Below are 16,093 nucleotides of genomic sequence, written 5' to 3' on the forward strand. Positions count from 1 at the left end.
GGAGTAACACTAACACACTGGGGAGTAACACTAACACACTGGGGAGTAACACTAACACACTGAGGAGTAACACTAACCCACTGGGGATAACACTAACTATATGGGGATAACATTAACACACTCGGGAGTAACATTAACACATTGGGGAGTAACACTAACTATATGGGGATAACATTAACACACTGGGGAGTAACATTAACACACTGGGGATAACACTAACACACTGGGGATAACACTAACTATATGGGGATAACATTAACACACTTGGGAGTAACACTAACACACTGGGGAGTAACACTAGCACACTGGGGAGTAACACTAACACACTGGGGATAACACTAGCACACTGGGGAGTAACACTAACACACCGGGGAGTAACACAAACACACTGGGGATAACATTAACACACTGGGGTAACACTAACACACTGGGGGTTAACACTAACACACTGGGGATAACTCTAACACACTGGGGAGGAACACTAACACACTGGGGAGTAACACTAACACACTGGGAAGTAACACTAACACACTGGGGAGTAACACTAACACACTGGGGTAACACTAACACATTGGGGATAACACTAACACACTGGGGAGTAACAATAACACACTTGGGAGTAACACTAACACACTGGGGAGTAACACTGACACACTGGGGAGTAACACTAACACACTGGGGAGTAAAACTAGCACACTGGGGAGTAACACTAAGACACTGAGGATAACACTAACACACATGGGAGTAACACTAACACACTGGGGAGTAACACTAACACACTGGGGATAACACTAACACACTGGGGAGTAACAAAAACACACTGGGGAGTAACACTAACACACTGGGGATAACACTAACACACTGGGGAGTAACACTAACACACTGGGGATGACACTAACACACTGGGGAGTAACACTAACACACTGGGGAGTAACACTAACACACTGGGGATAACACTAACCCACTGGGGAGTAACACTAAAACACTGGGGATGACACTAACACACTGGGGAGTAACACTAACCCACTGGGGAGTAACACTAACACACTGGGGATAACACTAACACACTGGGGAGTAACACTAAAACACTGGGGATGACACTAACACACTGGGGAGTAACACTAACACACTGGGGAGTAACACTAACACACTGGGGATAACACTAACCCACTGGGGAGTAACACTAAAACACTGGGGATGACACTAACACACTGGGGATGACACTAACACACTGGGGATGACACTAACACACTGGGGAGTAACACTAAAACACTGGGGAGTAACACTAACACACTGGGGATAACACTAACCCACTGGGGAGTAACACTAAAACACTGGGGAGTAACACTAACACACTGGGGATAACACTAACACACTGGGGAGTAACACTAACAATATGGGGTGTAACATTAACACACTGGGGAATAACATTAACACACTGGGGAGTAACATTAACACACTGGGGATAACACTAACTATATGGGGAGTAACACTAACACATTGGGGAGTAATACTAACACACTGGGGAGTAACACTAACACACTGGGGAGTAACACTAGCACACTGGGGAGTAACACTAACACACTGGGGAGTAACACTAACACACTGGGGATTAATACTAACACACTGGGGAGTAACACTAACACACTGGGGAGTAACACTAGCACACTGGGTATAACACTAACACACTGGGGAGTAACACTAGCACACTGGGGATAACACTAACACACTGGGGAGTACCACTAGCACACTGGGGATAACACTAACACACTGGGGATAACACTAACACACTGGGGAGTAACACTAACACACTGGGGATAACACTAACACACTGGGGATAACACTAACACACTGGGATAACACTAACACACTGGGGAGTAATACTAGCACACTGGGGATAACACTAACACACTGGGGAGTAACACTAACTATATGGGGAGTAACACTAACACACTGGGGTAACACTAACACACTGGGGAGTAACACTAACACACTGGGGAGTAACACTAACACACTGGGGAGTAACACTAACTATATGGGGATAACACTAAAGCACTGGGGTAACACTAACACACTGGGGTAACACTAACACACTGGGGAGTAACACTAACACACTGGGGAGTAACACTATCACACAGGGGAGTAACACTAACACACTGAGGATAACACTAACTATATGGGGATAACATTAACACACTGGGGAGTGACATTAACACACTGGGGATAACACTAACACACTGGGGATAACACTAGCACACTGGGGAGTAACACTAACACACTGGGGAGTAACACTAACCCACTGGGGAGTAACACTAACACACTGGGGAGTAACACTAACTATATAGGGATAACACTAACACACTGCTGATAACACTAAGACACTGGGGAGTAACACTAACACACTGGGGAGTAACACTATCTATATGGGGAGTAACACTAACACACTGGGGATTAACACTATCTATATAGGGAGAAACAGTAACACACTGGGTAGTAACACGAACACACTGGGGAGTAAAACTAACACACGGGGGATAACACTAACACACTGGGGAGTAACACTAGCACACTGGGGAGTAACACTAGCACACTGGGGATAACACTAACCCACTAGGGAGTAACACTAACACACTGGGGATAACACTAACACACTGGGGATAACACTAACACACTGGGGAGTAACACTAACACACTGGGGTAACACTAGCACACTGGGGAGTAACACTAACACACTGGGGAGTAACACTAATACACTGGGGAGTAACACTAACACACTCGGGTAACACTAACACACTGGGGAGTAACACTAACACACTGGGTATAACATTAACACACTGGGGAGTAACACTAACCCACTGGGGAGTAACACTAACACACTGAGGATAACACTAACTATATGGGGATAACATTAACACACTGGGGAATAACATTAACACACTGGGGATAACACTAACACACTGGGGATAACACTAACTATATGGGGATAACATTAACACACTGGGGAGTAACATTAACACACTGGGGAGTAACATTAACACACTGGGGATAACACTAACTATATGGGGAGTAACACTAACACATTGGGGAGTAACACTAACACACTGGGGAGTAACACTAACACACTGGTGAGTAACACTAGCACACTGGGGAGTAACACTAACACACTGGGGATAACACTAGCACACTGGGGAGTAACACTAACACACTGGGGATAACACTAGCACACTGGGGAGTAACACTAACACACTGGGGAGTAACACAAACACACTGGGGATAACATTAACACACTGGGGTAACACTAACACACTGGGGGGTAACACTAACACACTGGGGATAACTCTAACACACTGGGGAGTAACACTAACACACTGGGGAGTAACACTAACACACTGGGAAGTAACACTAACACACTGGGGCGTAACACTAAGACACTGGGGTAACACTAACACACTGGGGAGTAACACTAACACACTGGGGAGTAACAATAACACACTGGGGAGTAACACTAACACACTGGGGAGTAACACTAACACACTGGGGAGTAACACTGACACACTGGGGAGTAACACTAACACACTGGGGAGTAAAACTAGCACACTGGGGAGTAACACTAACACACTGAGGATAACACTAACACACTGGGAGTAACACTAACTATATGGGGATAACACTAAAGCACTGGGGTAACACTAACACACTGGGGTAACACTAACACACTGGGGAGTAACACTAACACACTGGGGAGCCTACACACTCACACACACTGGGGCCCCACGGGTAACACTAACACACTGGGGCCCCACGGGGATAACACTAACTATATCGGGATAATACTAACTACATGGGGATAATACTAAAACACTGGGGAGTAAAACTAACACACTGGGGATAACACTAACACACTGGGGAGTAACACTAGCACACTGGGGAGTAACACTAACACACTGTGGATAACACTAACCCACTGGGGAGTAACACTAACACACTGGGGATAACACTAACACACTGGGGATAACACTAACACCCTGGGTAACACTAACACACTGGGGAGTAACACTATCTATATGGGGAGTAACACTAACACACTGGGGATTAACACTATCTATATAGGGAGAAACAGTAACACACTGGGTAGTAACACGAACACACTGGGGAGTAACACTAACTATATGGGGATAACACTAACACACTGGGGAGTAACACTAACACACTGGGGAGTAACACTAGCACACTGGGGATAACACTAACACACTGGGGAGTAACACTAGCACACTGGGGAGTAACACTAGCACACTGGGGATAACACTAACCCACTAGGGAGTAACACTAACACACTGGGGATAACACTAACACACTGGGGATAACACTAACACACTGGGGAGTAACACTAACACACTGGGGTAACACTAGCACACTGGGGAGTAACACTAACACACTGGGGAGTAACACTAATACACTGGGGAGTAACACTAACACACTCGGGTAACACTAACACACTGGGGAGTAACACTAACACACTGGGTATAACATTAACACACTGGGGAGTAACACTAACCCACTGGGGAGTAACACTAACACACTGAGGATAACACTAACTATATGGGGAGTAACACTAACACATTGGGGAGTAACACTAACACACTGGGGAGTAACACTAACACACTGGGGAGTAACATTAACACACTGGGGATAACACTAACACACTGGGGATAACATTAACACACTGGGGAGTAACATTAACACACTGGGGATAACACTAACTATATGGGGATAACATTAACACACTGGGGAATAACATTAACACACTGGGGATAACACTAACACACTGGGGATAACATTAACACACTGGGGAGTAACATTAACACACTGGGGATAACACTAACTATATGGGGATAACATTAACACACTGGGGAGTAACATTAACACACTGGGGAGTAACATTAACACACTGGGGATAACACTAACTATATGGGGAGTAACACTAACACATTGGGGAGTAACACTAACACACTGGGGAGTAACACTAACACACTGGGGAGTAACACTAGCACACTGGGGAGTAACACTAACACACTGGGGATAACACTAGCACACTGGGGAGTAACACTAACACACTGGGGATAACACTAGCACACTGGGGAGTAACACTAACACACTGGGGAGTAACACAAACACACTGGGGATAACATTAACACACTGGGGTAACACTAACACACTGGGGGGTAACACTAACACACTGGGGATAACTCTAACACACTGGGGAGTAACACTAACACACTGGGGAGTAACACTAACACACTGGGAAGTAACACTAACACACTGGGGCGTAACACTAAGACACTGGGGTAACACTAACACACTGGGGAGTAACACTAACACACTGGGGAGTAACACTAACACACTGGGGAGTAACACTAACACACTGGGGAGTAACACTAACACACTGGGGAGTAACACTGACACACTGGGGAGTAACACTAACACACTGGGGAGTAAAACTAGCACACTGGGGAGTAACACTAACACACTGAGGATAACACTAACATTCTGGGAGTAACACTAACTATATGGGGATAACACTAAAGCACTGGGGTAACACTAACACACTGGGGTAACACTAACACACTGGGGAGTAACACTAACACACTGGGGAGTAACACTAACACACTGGGGAGTAACACTAACACACTGAGGATAACACTAACTATATCGGGATAATACTAACTACATGGGGATAATACTAAAACACTGGGGAGTAAAACTAACACACTGGGGATAACACTAACACACTGGGGAGTAACACTAGCACACTGGGGAGTAACACTAACACACTGTGGATAACACTAACCCACTGGGGAGTAACACTAACACACTGGGGATAACACTAACACACTGGGGATAACACTAACACCCTGGGTAACACTAAAGTACTGGGGTAACACTAACACACTGGGGAGTAACACTAATAAACTGGGGAGTAACACTAACACACTGGGGAGTAACACTAACACACTGGGGAGTAACACTAACACACTGAGGATAACACTAACTATATCGGGATAATACTAACTACATGGGGATAATACTAAAACACTGGGGAGTAAAACTAACACACTGGGGATAACACTAACACACTGGGGAGTAACACTAGCACACTGGGGAGTAACACTAACACACTGTGGATAACACTAACCCACTGGGGAGTAACACTAACACACTGGGGATAACACTAACACACTGGGGATAACACTAACACACTGGGGTAACACTAGCACACTGGGGAGTAACACTAACACACTGGGGAGTAACACTAATAAACTGGGGAGTAACACTAACACACTGGGGTAACACTAACACACTGGGGGTAACACTAACACACTGGGGGGTAACACTAACACACTGGGGAGTAACACTAACACACTGGGGAGTAACACTATCTATATGGGGAGTAACACTAACACACTGGGGATTAACACTATCTATATGGGGAGTAACACTAACACACTGGGTAGTAACACGAACACACTGGGGAGTAACACTAACTATATGGGGATAACACTAACAAACTGGGGAGTAACACTATCTATATGGGGAGTAACATTAAAACACTGGGGAGTAACACTAACACACTGAGGAGTAACACTAACCCACTGGGGAGTAACACTAACACACTGAGGATAACACTAACTATATGGGGATAACATTAACCTGTTAGGGCTAGGGGGCAGCATTGACACGGCTGGATAAAAAACATACCCGATTTAATCTGGTTACCACTCCTACTCAGTAACTAGAATATGCATATACTTATTACATATGGATAGAAAACACCCTAAATTTTCTAAAACTGTTTGAATGGTGTCTGTGAGTATAACAGAACTCAAATGGCAGGTCAAAACCTGAGAGATTCCTTTACAGGAAGTGGCCTGTCTGACCATTTCTGGAACTTCTTTGCCATCTCTATCATTTACTAAGGATCTCTGCTCTAACGTGACACTTCCCACGTCGTCCATAGGCTCTCATAGCCCGGGAAAAAAGAGAATGTCGTCATTCCAGCCCCAGGCTGAAACACATTATCGCCTTTCTCAAGTGGCCCATCAAGAGACACTAGCTTATGCGCGTGACCCCGACCGCCCCCGCCTTTGGGATTTTTTCCTCTGTTTGCCGAAAAGGAGATTCCCTGTCGGAATTTTACCGCTTTTCTACGAGAAAAATGACGTAAAAATTGATTTTAAACAGCGGTTGACATGCTTCGACGTACGGCAATTGAATACTTTGAATTTTATTGTCAGGAATTGCGCCAAGCGCGCGACACTTCTTTACTATTTCGGATAGTGTCTGGAACGCACGAACAAAACGCCGCTATTCGGATATAACGATGGATTATTTTGGACCAAACCAACATTTGTTATTGAAGTAGACGTCCTGGGTGTGCATTCTGACGAAGACAACAAAAGGTAATGACATTTTTATAATAGTAAATATGATTATGGTGAGTGCTAAACTTGCCGGGTGTCTAAATAGCGAGCCCGTGATGCCTGGGCTATATACTTAGAATATTGCAAAATGTGCTTTCACCAAAAAGCTATTTTAAAATCGGACATATCGAGTGCATAGAGGAGGTCTGTATCTATAATTCTTAAAATAATTGTTATGCTTTTTGTGAACGTTTATCGTGAGTAATTTAGTAAAATGTTAGCGAATTCCCCGTAAGTTTGCGGGGGGTATGCTAGTTCTGAACGTCACATGCTAATGTAAAAAGCTGGTTTTTGATATAAATATGAACTTGATTGAACAAAACATGCATGTATTGTATAACATAATGTCCTAGGGTTGTCATCTGATGAAGATCATCAAAGGTGAGTGCTGCATTTAGCTGTCTTCTGGGTTTTGGTGACATTATATGCTGGCTTGAAAAATGGGTGTCTGATTATTTCTGGCTTGGTACTCTGCTGACATAATCTAATGTTTTGCTTTCGTTGTAAAGCCTTTTTGAAATCGGACAATGTGGTTAGATTAACGAGAGTCTTATCTTTAAATGGCTGTAAAATAGTCATATGTTTGAGAAATTGAAGTAATAGGATTTTGAAGATTTTGAAAATCGCGCCACAGGCTGGCAGTGGATGTTACGTAGGTGGGACGAATTCGTCCCGCCGGTCCCATAGAGGTTAACACACTGGGGAATAACATTAACACACTGGGGATAACACTAACTATATGGGGATAACATTAACACACTGGGGAGTAACATTAACACACTGGGGAGTAACATTAACACACTTGGGATAACACTAACTATATGGGGAGCAACACTAACACATTGGGGAGTAACACTAACACACTGGGGAGTAACACTAACACACTGGGGAGTAACACTAGCACACTGGGGAATAACACTAACACACTGGGGATAACACTAGCACACTGGGGAGTAACACTAACACACTGGGGATAACACTAGCACACTGGGGAGTAACACTAACACACTGGGGAGTAACACAAACACACTGGGGATAACATTAACACACTGGGGTAACACTAACACACTGGGGGGTAACACTAACACACTGGGGATAACTCTAACACACTGGGGAGTAACACTAACACACTGGGGAGTAACACTAACACACTGGGAAGTAACACTAACACACTGGGGCGTAACACTAAGACACTGGGGTAACACTAACACACTGGGGAGTAACACTAACACACTGGGAGTAACACTAGCACACTGGGGAGTAACACTAACACACTGGGGATAACACTAGCACACTGGGGAGTAACACTAACACACTGGGAGTAACACTAACTATATGGGGATAACACTAAAGCACTGGGGTAACACTAACACACTGGGGTAACACTAACACACTGGGGAGTAACATTAACACACTGGGGAGTAACACTAACACACTGGGGAGTAACACTAACACACTGAGGATAACACTAACTATATCGGGATAATACTAACTACATGGGGATAATACTAAAACACTGGGGAGTAAAACTAACACACTGGGGATAACACTAACACACTGGGGAGTAACACTAGCACACTGGGGAGTAACACTAACACACTGTGGATAACACTAACCCACTGGGGAGTAACACTAACACACTGGGGATAACACTAACACACTGGGGAGTAACACTAACTATATGGGGATAACACTAAAGCACTGGGGTAACACTAACACACTGGGGTAACACTAACACACTGGGGAGTAACACTAACACACTGGGGAGTAACACTAACACACTGGGGAGTAACACTAACACACTGAGGATAACACTAACTATATCGGGATAATACTAACTACATGGGGATAATACTAAAACACTGGGGAGTAAAACTAACACACTGGGGATAACTCTAACACACTGGGGAGTAACACTAACACACTGGGGAGTAACACTAACACACTGGGAAGTAACACTAACACACTGGGGCGTAACACTAAGACACTGGGGTAACACTAACACACTGGGGAGTAACACTAACACACTGGGGAGTAACAATAACACACTGGGGAGTAACACTAACACACTGGGGAGTAACACTAACACACTGGGGAGTAACACTGACACACTGGGGAGTAACACTAACACACTGGGGAGTAAAACTAGCACACTGGGGAGTAACACTAACACACTGAGGATAACACTAACACACTGGGAGTAACACTAACTATATGGGGATAACACTAAAGCACTGGGGTAACACTAACACACTGGGGTAACACTAACACACTGGGGAGTAACACTAACACACTGGGGAGTAACACTAACACACTGGGGAGTAACACTAACACACTGAGGATAACACTAACTATATCGGGATAATACTAACTACATGGGGATAATACTAAAACACTGGGGAGTAAAACTAACACACTGGGGATAACACTAACACACTGGGGAGTAACACTAGCACACTGGGGAGTAACACTAACACACTGTGGATAACACTAACCCACTGGGGAGTAACACTAACACACTGGGGATAACACTAACACACTGGGGATAACACTAACACCCTGGGTAACACTAACACACTGGGGAGTAACACTATCTATATGGGGAGTAACACTAACACACTGGGGATTAACACTATCTATATAGGGAGAAACAGTAACACACTGGGTAGTAACACGAACACACTGGGGAGTAACACTAACTATATGGGGATAACACTAACACACTGGGGAGTAAAACTAACACACGGGGGATAACACTAACACACTGGGGAGTAACACTAGCACACTGGGGAGTAACACTAGCACACTGGGGATAACACTAACCCACTAGGGAGTAACACTAACACACTGGGGATAACACTAACACACTGGGGATAACACTAACACACTGGGGAGTAACACTAACACACTGGGGTAACACTAGCACACTGGGGAGTAACACTAACACACTGGGGAGTAACACTAATACACTGGGGAGTAACACTAACACACTCGGGTAACACTAACACACTGGGGAGTAACACTAACACACTGGGTATAACATTAACACACTGGGGAGTAACACTAACCCACTGGGGAGTAACACTAACACACTGAGGATAACACTAACTATATGGGGATAACATTAACACACTGGGGAATAACATTAACACACTGGGGATAACACTAACACACTGGGGATAACATTAACACACTGGGGAGTAACATTAACACACTGGGGATAACACTAACTATATGGGGATAACATTAACACACTGGGGAGTAACATTAACACACTGGGGAGTAACATTAACACACTGGGGATAACACTAACTATATGGGGAGTAACACTAACACATTGGGGAGTAACACTAACACACTGGGGAGTAACACTAACACACTGGGGAGTAACACTAGCACACTGGGGAGTAACACTAACACACTGGGGATAACACTAGCACACTGGGGAGTAACACTAACACACTGGGGATAACACTAGCACACTGGGGAGTAACACTAACACACTGGGGAGTAACACAAACACACTGGGGATAACATTAACACACTGGGGTAACACTAACACACTGGGGGGTAACACTAACACACTGGGGATAACTCTAACACACTGGGGAGTAACACTAACACACTGGGGAGTAACACTAACACACTGGGAAGTAACACTAACACACTGGGGCGTAACACTAAGACACTGGGGTAACACTAACACACTGGGGAGTAACACTAACACACTGGGGAGTAACACTAACACACTGGGGAGTAACACTAACACACTGGGGAGTAAAACTAGCACACTGGGGAGTAACACTAACACACTGGGGAGTAACACTGACACACTGGGGAGTAACACTAACACACTGGGGAGTAAAACTAGCACACTGGGGAGTAACACTAACACACTGAGGATAACACTAACATTCTGGGAGTAACACTAACACACTGAGGATAACACTAACTATATCGGGATAATACTAACTACATGGGGATAATACTAAAACACTGGGGAGTAAAACTAACACACTGGGGATAACACTAACACACTGGGGAGTAACACTAGCACACTGGGGAGTAACACTAACACACTGTGGATAACACTAACCCACTGGGGAGTAACACTAACACACTGGGGATAACACTAACACACTGGGGATAACACTAACACCCTGGGTAACACTAAAGTACTGGGGTAACACTAACACACTGGGGAGTAACACTAATAAACTGGGGAGTAACACTAACACACTGGGGAGTAACACTAACACACTGGGGAGTAACACTAACACACTGAGGATAACACTAACTATATCGGGATAATACTAACTACATGGGGATAATACTAAAACACTGGGGAGTAAAACTAACACACTGGGGATAACACTAACACACTGGGGAGTAACACTAGCACACTGGGGAGTAACACTAACACACTGTGGATAACACTAACCCACTGGGGAGTAACACTAACACACTGGGGATAACACTAACACACTGGGGATAACACTAACACACTGGGGTAACACTAGCACACTGGGGAGTAACACTAACACACTGGGGAGTAACACTAATAAACTGGGGAGTAACACTAACACACTGGGGTAACACTAACACACTGGGGGTAACACTAACACACTGGGGGGTAACACTAACACACTGGGGAGTAACACTAACACACTGGGGAGTAACACTATCTATATGGGGAGTAACACTAACACACTGGGGATTAACACTATCTATATGGGGAGTAACACTAACACACTGGGTAGTAACACGAACACACTGGGGAGTAACACTAACTATATGGGGATAACACTAACACACTGAGGATAACACTAACTATATGGGGATAACATTAAAACACTGGGAAGTAACACTAACACACTGAGGAGTAACACTAACCCACTGGGGAGTAACACTAACACACTGAGGATAACACTAACTATATGGGGATAACATTAACCTGTTAGGGCTAGGGGGCAGCATTGACACGGCTGGATAAAAAACATACCCGATTTAATCTGGTTACCACTCCTACTCAGTAACTAGAATATGCATATACTTATTACATATGGATAGAAAACACCCTAAATTTTCTAAAACTGTTTGAATGGTGTCTGTGAGTATAACAGAACTCAAATGGCAGGTCAAAACCTGAGAGATTCCTTTACAGGAAGTGGCCTGTCTGACCATTTCTGGAACTTCTTTGCCATCTCTATCATTTACTAAGGATCTCTGCTCTAACGTGACACTTCCCACGTCGTCCATAGGCTCTCATAGCCCGGGAAAAAAGAGAATGTCGTCATTCCAGCCCCAGGCTGAAACACATTATCGCCTTTCTCAAGTGGCCCATCAAGAGACACTAGCTTATGCGCGTGACCCCGACCGCCCCCGCCTTTGGGATTTTTTCCTCTGTTTGCCGAAAAGGAGATTCCCTGTCGGAATTTTACCGCTTTTCTACGAGAAAAATGACGTAAAAATTGATTTTAAACAGCGGTTGACATGCTTCGACGTACGGCAATTGAATACTTTGAATTTTATTGTCAGGAATTGCGCCAAGCGCGCGACACTTCTTTACTATTTCGGATAGTGTCTGGAACGCACGAACAAAACGCCGCTATTCGGATATAACGATGGATTATTTTGGACCAAACCAACATTTGTTATTGAAGTAGACGTCCTGGGTGTGCATTCTGACGAAGACAACAAAAGGTAATGACATTTTTATAATAGTAAATATGATTATGGTGAGTGCTAAACTTGCCGGGTGTCTAAATAGCGAGCCCGTGATGCCTGGGCTATATACTTAGAATATTGCAAAATGTGCTTTCACCAAAAAGCTATTTTAAAATCGGACATATCGAGTGCATAGAGGAGGTCTGTATCTATAATTCTTAAAATAATTGTTATGCTTTTTGTGAACGTTTATCGTGAGTAATTTAGTAAAATGTTAGCGAATTCCCCGTAAGTTTGCGGGGGGTATGCTAGTTCTGAACGTCACATGCTAATGTAAAAAGCTGGTTTTTGATATAAATATGAACTTGATTGAACAAAACATGCATGTATTGTATAACATAATGTCCTAGGGTTGTCATCTGATGAAGATCATCAAAGGTGAGTGCTGCATTTAGCTGTCTTCTGGGTTTTGGTGACATTATATGCTGGCTTGAAAAATGGGTGTCTGATTATTTCTGGCTTGGTACTCTGCTGACATAATCTAATGTTTTGCTTTCGTTGTAAAGCCTTTTTGAAATCGGACAGTGTGGTTAGATTAACGAGAGTCTTATCTTTAAATGGCTGTAAAATAGTCATATGTTTGAGAAATTGAAGTAATAGGATTTTGAAGATTTTGAAAATCGCGCCACAGGCTGGCAGTGGATGTTACGTAGGTGGGACGAATTCGTCCCGCCGGTCCCATAGAGGTTAACACATTGGGGAGTAACACTAACTATATGGGGATAACATTAACACACTGGGGAGTAACATTAACACACTGGGGAGTAACACTAACACACTGGGGAGTAACACTAACACACTGGGGAGTAACACTAGCACACTGGGGAGTAACACTAACACACTGGGGAGAAACACTAGCACACTGGGGAGTAACACTAACACACCGGGGAGTAACACAAACACACTGGGGATAACATTAACACACTGGGGTAACACTAACACACTGGGGGTTAACACTAACACACTGGGGATAACTCTAACACACTGGGGAGGAACACTAACACACTGGGGAGTAACACTAACACACTGGGAAGTAACACTAACACACTGGGGAGTAACACTAACACACTGGGGTAACACTAACACATTGGGGATAACACTAACACACTGGGGAGTAACAATAACACACTTGGGAGTAACACTAACACACTGGGGAGTAACACTGACACACTGGGGAGTAACACTAACACACTGGGGAGTAAAACTAGCACACTGGGGAGTAACACTAAGACACTGAGGATAACACTAACACACTGGGAGTAACACTAACTATATGGGGATAACACTAAAACACTGGGGAGTAACACTAACACACTGGGGAGTAACACTAACATACTGGGGAGTAACACTAACACACATGGGAGTAACACTAACACACTGGGGAGTAACACTAACACACTGGGGATAACACTAACACACTGGGGAGTAACAAAAACACACTGGGGAGTAACACTAACACACTGGGGATAACACTAACACACTGGGGAGTAACACTAACACACTGGGGATGACACTAACACACTGGGGAGTAACACTAACACACTGGGGAGTAACACTAACACACTGGGGATAACACTAACCCACTGGGGAGTAACACTAAAACACTGGGGATGACACTAACACACTGGGGAGTAACACTAACCCACTGGGGAGTAACACTAACACACTGGGGATAACACTAACACACTGGGGAGTAACACTAAAACACTGGGGATGACACTAACACACTGGGGAGTAACACTAACACACTGGGGAGTAACACTAACACACTGGGGATAACACTAACCCACTGGGGAGTAACACTAAACACTGGGGATGACACTAACACACTGGGGATGACACTAACACACTGGGGATGACACTAACACACTGGGGAGTAACACTAAAACACTGGGGAGTAACACTAACACACTGGTGATAACACTAACCCACTGGGGAGTAACACTAAAACACTGGGGAGTAACACTAACAGACTGGGGATAACACTAACACACTGGGGAGTAACACTAACAATACTGGGGAGTAACACTAACACACTGGGGAGTAACACTAACACACTGGGGAGTAACACTAACACACTGAGGATAACACTAACTATATGGGGATAACATTAACACACTGGGGAATAACATTAACACACTGGGGAGTAACATTAACACACTGGGGATAACACTAACTATATGGGGAGTAACACTAACACATTGGGGAGTAACACTAACACATTGGGGAGTAACACTAACACACTGGGGAGTAACACTAGCACACTGGGGAGTAACACTAACACACTGGGGATAACACTAGCCCACTGGGGAGTAACACTAACACACTGGGGTGTAACACTAACACACTGGGGATAACACTAACACACTGGGGAGTAACACTAACACACTGGGGATTAATACTAACACACTGGGGAGTAACACTAACACACTGGGGAGTAACACTAGCACACTGGGTATAACACTAACACACTGGGGAGTAACACTAGCACACTGGGGATAACACTAACACACTGGGGATAACACTAACACACTGAGGATAACACTAACACACTGGGGAGTAACACTAACACACTGAGGATAACACTAACACACTGGGAGTAACACTAACACACTGGGGTAACACTAACACACTGGGGAGTAACACTAACACACTGGGGAGTAACACTAACACACTGGGGAGTAACACTAACACACTGGGGAGTAACACTAACACACTGAGGATAACACTAACACACTGGGGAGTAACACTAACACACTGGGGTAACACTAACACACTGGGGGGTAACACTAACACACTGGGGATAACATTAACACACTGGGGAGTAACACTAACACACTGGGGAGTAACACTATCTATATGGGGAGTAACACTAACACACTGGGGAT

Source organism: Salmo salar, chromosome 14 (assembly GCF_965601325.2).
Source record: "Salmo salar chromosome 14, fSalSal1, whole genome shotgun sequence".
NCBI classification, from domain to species: Eukaryota; Metazoa; Chordata; class Actinopteri; order Salmoniformes; family Salmonidae; genus Salmo; species Salmo salar.